Here is a 7,792-nt window from a genome sequence, read left to right on the forward strand (position 1 = left end):
TAATTTTCGAGAAAGGTTCATTAAAAGGGTCCTTCAGAGAAAATAAAACGAATTACGAAATTTTGCAAATGTCGGCGGATTCTCGACATTTATGGTCAGTGGCTCTTAAGTATTACTCATCAAAGAGTCGCGTTTATGTAACAACCTTTTGTTGAAAAAATATTGACCAGCGGCTCAAGTTACATGAAATGAGTGTTATACTTTTGGAGTAAATTTCCTATTTTGGAATGTCAGCATTTTTAGAAGAGATCTGCCCAAAGCCTAACCGGCAGAGATCGAAAATCCGTGCGAATCAAGACCTTCAATAACAACTACGTGTGGGCGTACCCCACTCACAAAGGTGACACCTCATACCTCCGCACGCGCTGTTGTGGTGGAAAGGATGCCGTTGGACGAAAGACATAGCTATACCTGGAACGCATACAACATTCCTTGTTCACTGCCTCAAAGAAAAAAATGAAAATATCTTCAGATTTGAGATCCTAACAAGCTCTAAAAATCCATCTGGCTATTATTTCTACGCACATCCATCTTATTATCGGTATGGTGTGTAGGCATACCGGCTCGCGAAAGTCAAAGCCGCTGACCGCTACAGATTCAATTTTATTGTATCTCGCAAGAGGGGCCCTGTGATTGGCATTCGAACCCAGGCCCTATGATTGGTATTCAAACCCAAGGGAAAACCAGGTGAAACGTATGAAAGTATGAGAAGCAATTGGTTAAAATCTCAAGATGGTCATCATGGATATGTTTCGGGTTATAAGAACCATTACACTGGACACTTCCCAAGCATGGAGGACACATTTACTCTAGAAGCTGGTATTTGAGCAAATTGTTTGCTCTCGGTGATACAGGAGCCTTCACGCAAAACATCAAAAATATTAGAATGAGGAAGACAGTCACCTGTTGAACGTAGTTGAGAAATAAGAAAGATAAAGTGTCATTTTATTTTATTTGGGGGTGTGGTGGGAGGGGAGATTAGGGAAGCGTAGATCAAAAGAACTGTGCGAGTCTTCATGATGAATCGTACCCAGACCTTTGGGAGTATGCACATACATACATACATCACCTTTATTTCACCTCGGATTTACAAAAGTAACTGTATAGCTAATTTCTCCGAGAGAGAGAAAATGAAAAATTAAATACATGAATAAATAAATAAGTAAATAAAATATATAAAAACAAATAGAATCGTACATTATAAACAGAACATTACACTACTATTTACATAAATAACAATTGCATTTATGTTCAAAGGAAATTTAATGTTAGGTAGGTAGGTAGACTTTATTTAGCCAGGGTGGCCCATTCAGCAACGAGGCTGATATCCAGAGGGGCCCTGGAGTAAAAAACTAGTATAGTTAAGAATACAAGACATCTTGAAAGCTGAAAATACAGGATAAAATTTAAAAATACAAAAAATAATTTATAAGTAAGTATGCAACAGTTTACAAGAATATAGTGTCTATAAAATTTTAAAATTTGTAGGTATTAGTTAAAACTTTGAAGGAAGAAAGTGACTCGGCGTTTTGAATACAACGAGGTAAAAGGTTAAAAAGAGCTGAGCCCGAATACCTTAAAGTTCGTTTTGCAAGGCTTAGTTTCGGTTTGGGCAGGTGCAAATCTGTTTTCCTGCGAGTATTATAGCTATGTACATTACAATTTCTAGTGAAATAGTCACTCAAATATTCAGGTACTAGATTATTTAGGCATTTAAATACTAAGGTACATTTATGTCTTTTCCGTTTTGTTTCTAGCTCAGTCCACCCTAAAACATTAAAAGTGTCTTTAGAAGAGTCACGCCTTAAAACGATGCGGGCAGCGCAATTTCTTAAATCGCGATGTTCGAAAGAACATATAGTGGTAGCGCGATGTTCGAAAGAAATTTGACATATTTTAGTTCTAAACTCATTCAACGACTTCAATGACCTTAGGTCCTCAGTTAGTTTGTTCCACATGTCTGCAGAATTGTATCTGAAGGAGTGACGACCATAAGAGGTTGTATTGACGTATGGGATAACTAGTTTCCTTGATCCTCGTAGGTTGTATTCATTACTCCTCATTTGAAAAAGACCTCGTATGTACTTGGACATCGTTTCCAACTGGATTGTCTCAAAAACTGTTTTCATCATGTCTTGGCACCTAATACTGTACAGATCACTAGAATTAATTTTGCTCAGTAGCTCCTGGTAGTGCAGAGACTTCTCCTCTAGAACAATCTTGAGCGCCCTTTTGTTCAGATGTTCATTTCGAGCCCCACAAAAGTGCCAAACTGCTGAGTAATCTCTAAAATATGGAACAATAAAGGCCTTGTAAAGTTTACATTTCACATCAGTCGGTACTATTTTTCGAAAACGGGAAATTACATTCATTTGATTGTTGACCTTTGTACATATGTTTTTAACATGGCTGTTGAACTGCAGATTCTTCTCAATGTTCTCTCCTAAGAGGTCAATGTCATCTTTGACCGGAATATTAGTGTCATTCACTGTAAAACTGAAGGTGTAGTTTGTATTCCCTAAAATCAATGCTTGATACTTGTCCGGATTTGTAATCATGCCATTTATACCAAACCATTGGTCAGCTTCGAGGAGTTGGCATTGAAATTTCATTTCTAACTTCACTGGATCTTTATCCGAGGCATAAATTTACTCATCATCAGCATAAGCATTGATACAAAATCCTTTCAGGAGGTAAAACATGCGCCCATGCTCTAACGCCGAGCTACAGAGAACTTGAGAGTGATCTAGAGCATTACTGACTTAAATTGTGACAAGCGACCCACGTACAGTAACATCAATTCGGACAAGTAAAATTCAGTTAAAAAAAGGAGTATGATAAACTTTTGTTTCACCAAACTCAATAGTAGCTCAGGGAGTTCCATCATCAGTTAAAAAAAAAAATGGAAACTTTTTGAAGACCCATTACCTTGCGCTTCGGTAGGATAGGCCTTATGGCCTTTAAGCTGTCTTGACGGTTTTGAGGGCATTTTTCAATTCAGAGTTAGTAGTTATCTAGGATTGTATTAGTTTTTATTAAAAAGCGCTTTAGTGTTCTGACCTTGCACAAATGTGGGAAATAGATGCCAACTGTACTTCTGTACTTTGAAAATCTTGACCTAATTCGGAAGTGCACTGTATGAATTAAAAATTTACCTTTTCAGTACCCAGCGCATGCGTGACTCCTGGTGAGTACGTATTACAGATGTCAACTATGGCCGCACCATGGCATACCAGTCAAAAGGAGTGAGAGAGCAAACCAGAAAGATGCTTTTGGTCAGATAGCTGGAGCACTGGAAGGCGCACTATGATGAAAGCCATATGCTACTATAGCAAAGGTAGGAAAATTACAATCAAAGAGCCAATTCTACAGAGCAGAAAAATTTGACGGGCTTGAACCTTTCATCTTTAAGACTCGGTAGAGACTTAACCTTCTGTATGAGTTGATCTTTACCGTCATCATTAGCGAGGCTTATTTTGAGTTGCTATTCGCGAGTAGGAACCTTAGCCTACCAAAGATGCGTGCAGGTAAAGTTGATAAAGCAGCAACTGCTTTGCTCATTATCTCTGTTTTTTATTTGCAAGACTCGGTGTGCCATCAGTACAGGGGAGCCAAGATAAAGTACCCGCGCCTGTCAGCAAAACAGTGTGAAGCTGAAAGTCTGCCACAATTACAAGAATAGTAACTGTTATGATGTTCTTTCATGATTAGATTAGCGCAGCACTGTGCAATTATATCTACTGAATTTCCCCGAAATAATTATTTTTTGCTTGTTTAACATTTCCCAATGTAACCAGCTATCTTTTGAGATAGCAACGACAGCAATGTCTCCCATTTTAGCGCTGTAGCACTGGACACTCATTTCCCGCAGGATTAATCAGTGTAACTTTCTTAAAATTCTGACACTTAAAATCAGTCTGTCCAGACATTGAATTTGACGATAGTTGTAACCTAGTGCCTTGAATTAAAGTTTTCGTCAGAAATATCAGAAATTTCTTGAACGTGATTGGCGATAAGCAATACAAATAAGCACAAATGGGAAAGTGTACCTGTCACGCTTTTGGCTGAACAGTGTTAAGGGACAGTGTTAAGGTGGTGCCTACGTCACTAGACAATACGCGTGACCCGCACGCTCTGTTATACAGACTACTAGATTCAGTTTCTTGACAGGAAATGTCAACTGTTATGTTTTCACCCATGAAAATGTTTAACCGATTAGTATTTTGCTTCTCAGATTTCTTCACAGATCAAATTAAATGGTGATGGGACTTCACGTCACTCTATTCTATCTAGGACTACACTTACAAGAAACAAATCTGACTCCCCGCTTTTAATCTTTTACAACCCAATATTGGTTTTTCCTGATCTCCACAGCGTCCTCTTAACATTCCCCATAACACCAACAAGGAGAATTTGTTTGAAAATCAGGAGCTTCTTGAAGTGCTGATCATTTACATTATTCTCCTGACCGTTATGTTTGATTCAAGGGTGATACTGTAAGGAGAAATAAGAAACCAGTCACTCTTAGAAGTCAAAAGGTTAATCACAGCTTTCTTACTGATTCAAACTGGACTCCAGTCGATTGTTCAAGACGTACCATGCTCGATTGACCCTAAATAGATGAACGGGAAATGGTGAAAATGGGAGAGGGTGAAAGAGAACAAGGTTTCGATTTACCAACGTGGAGTTAAACCCCAATAGTAATCCAGATAGAAATAAAATCCCCAATTGGCTTCTCCAGCTTTTAGCTTCATTTTTAGTTTCATTACAATTTTCAGTTTCCATTTCTTTTTTCTTCTATGTCGCTCTCGTGTAGTACTCACGATCGGGAACACCCTTAATATTATTTTTAAAATTTTCGCTGAGCCAGATGTTTTTCCACCCCAGAGACAAAATGTCTGACGTTAATAATGTTTCGAGGCTCATACATACATACATACATACATACTTTATTTATTCCAGAAGCAGATGATAACTATTATATACAAATAAAACTAAAAAGAAAATACTTCTAGAAAAGGAAGTTAAGAGGTTATCCCTGTGTAAAAACTCCCTTAAAAGAAAAGACAAAATATAAATCAAAATCATTACAATCAAATATTTAAGTACGATTTAAGTTTAGATTTAAAATGCTGAAAGCTGTCAGCTTCCACTATATCACCCGGTAACTCATTCCATAAATTGACAATCCTAATAAAAAAAGAATTTTTGTAACAATTAAGTCTAGCTGGTTTAATATAGAGTTTGTATTGATGATTTGCTCTCGTAGACCGAATCGTGGCAATATCAAAGAAGTCTTCAAAATTTAAATGATAAAAACCAAAAACTATCTTATAACATTCGACTAAAGATAAGTAAGTTCTACGGTCAGAGAGAGTGGGCCATTTTAGCAGTTTGCATCGGTCTTCATAGGACATTTCTCCTTTGCGTTGATTTAAAGCGAGTCTTGAGGCTCTTCGCTGTACATTTTCAAGGGTATGGATGTCCTTAACAAGGTAAGGACACCAAACAGGTACCGCATATTCCAAGATTGGCCGTACCAGAGACATGTACAGCATAGAAAAAACATTTGTGTTAGCGGTGCCTACTGAGCGTTTAATGGAACCTAAAACTTTGTTCGCTTTATTGACAGTGATACTTATGTGATGGCCCCATGAAAGATCTCTAGTTAGTGTGACACCGAGATCTTTAAAATTAGTCACATCTTTCAGGGGCTTTTCTAAGAAATAATTAGTTACCGACTTATCGCGTAAATGCGTAATTCGCATAGATTCGCATTTGTCTGCGTTGAAACGTAGCTGCCACTTACGAGCCCATGCGCTAAGATTATTAAGATCATCCTGAAGAAGCTGACTATCTTTTATAGGGTCAATTATCTCTCTGTAGATCTTCGTGTCGTCTGCCTATAGTTTCACTGTAGATGATAGGAATTCAGATATGTCATTAATATACAATAAAAACAATAGGGGCCCGAGAATGGTTCCCTGTGGAGTTCCGGAGGTAACGCACGACCAATCAGAATAAGATCCCCTAACGACTACACGTTGTTTGCGCCCCACCAAAAAATGTCTCAGCCAGTTGAGTAAACATTCGTCGATGCCGCTACATTTCAATTTTAAAAGCAGTCGCTCATGAGGAACGCTGTCAAAGGCTTTGGCAAGATCCAGAAAAACAACATCGGTAGGAGTGGATGAATTACGGGATTTCGCCCAGTCATTAAACGTTGATAACATTTGAGTTGTAGTAGATCTTCCTCGTAAAAAGCCAAATTGGTTGCTATTGATAAAGTCGATTTCGCGCCAGAACTTAATCATCCTATCAAAAACAATTTTTTCACAGATCTTACAAGCAATTGAAGTAAGGGAAATTGGGCGGTAATTTTCTCTCGAAGATTTGGAACCCTTCTTATGTAGAGGTGTAATGTCGGCATGTTTCCATTCCTCAGGCAAAAGGCCAAGAGACAACGATTTGTTTATCATATACGTCAACGAAGGTGCTAATTCCGAAGCACACGACTTAAAAATGCACGGCGCGATATGGTCAGGCCCAGGAGACTTATTGGGCTTGAGTTTCAGAAGATGGCGTTTGACCTCATTGACAGAACAATCAATTTTCGCAAGTTTCTTGTCAACAGTGCAGTCTTGAGTGGGAAAATTTGCATAATCTTCGGTAGTAAACACCGAAGAGAAGTATGAGTTCATACTCTGAGCAATACTGAAGTCGTCAGTCAGAACACATCCATCGACGCTTATAGAGATGAGATTATTAGTGCCTCTTCTCTTGGACTTAACAAAATTCCAGAAAGGTTTCGGGTTTTCATTTTCCTGAAGATCAAGTGCAAGTTTCTCTATATAAGACCATCTAGCTGTGTTACAAAGTCTCTTAACAGAATTGTTGAGTTGCCGATATTTTTCCCAAATAGTTGAATTGTTTTTTCTGCGAGCTCTATTATACAATAATTTCTTCTTTTTGCACAAAACGATAAGTTCCTGTGTAATCCAGGGGGCACTGGATCTCTTTTTATTCTTGCGTTTGGGAATGCACTCATCCACTGCTGTAAATAACAAGTCTTTCCAGCAAGCCCAATTATGATTAATATCGCTGTCGAAGAAGGCGCAATGCCATGGAATATGAGATAACAGCGATCTTAAGTGATCCCAGTCGGCTTTACCATAGCAATACAACAACTTCTGTGATTTACGCTGGACGTAAGGTATACCAGATAACGAGAAGGAGATAGAATTGTGATCTGAAAAGGGTTCTCCAACAACCAAATGGTTTACGAGGTCGGGCGAAGTAGTGAGAACTAAGTCTAGGATGTTCGAGTCTCTGGTAGGTTTATTTATCAACTGTGTCAAAAAATTGTCTTGGACGATGTCCATCATGAGTGTGTAAATATCAGATTGACGCAAGAATCTGTTATTCAACCAATCAATCTCCGGAAGATTGAAATCGCCAACAAGAATCAACTCGTTCGTCGAAAACTCTTGCAAAACAGCTTGTAAGTCCTCTAAAGGCTTAGGATCGTTATTGGGAGGACGATAGAAAACTCCCAAGGTGACTTTGCGATTGTATGAGAAAAGAAGATCGACGAAGATGAACTCTGAATCATTCTGTGTAGTATCACGGGGAACCGCTTTGATGTGTTCTCGCGTAGCAATCAATACCCCGCCTCCATGACGTCCATTGAGCTTTCGGTCCCGCCTAAATACCGAGTAGTTACTAGGAAAGATTTCACCGTCAGGGATGGAGCTGTCCAGATGAGTTTCAGTTAAAACAATTATATCATAGC

The 7,792-nt window shown here is 38.6% G+C and overlaps 1 pseudogene; it reads left to right on the plus strand.

Annotated features, from left to right (window-relative positions):
* Positions 1-227: 227 nt before the first annotated feature.
* Positions 228-3,707, plus strand: LOC148719727 (uncharacterized; annotated as a pseudogene).
* Positions 3,708-7,792: the final 4,085 nt, after the last annotated feature.

This window comes from Stylophora pistillata, chromosome 11 (assembly GCF_964205215.1).
Source record: "Stylophora pistillata chromosome 11, jaStyPist1.2, whole genome shotgun sequence".
In the NCBI taxonomy this organism is placed as follows: Eukaryota; Metazoa; Cnidaria; class Anthozoa; order Scleractinia; family Pocilloporidae; genus Stylophora; species Stylophora pistillata.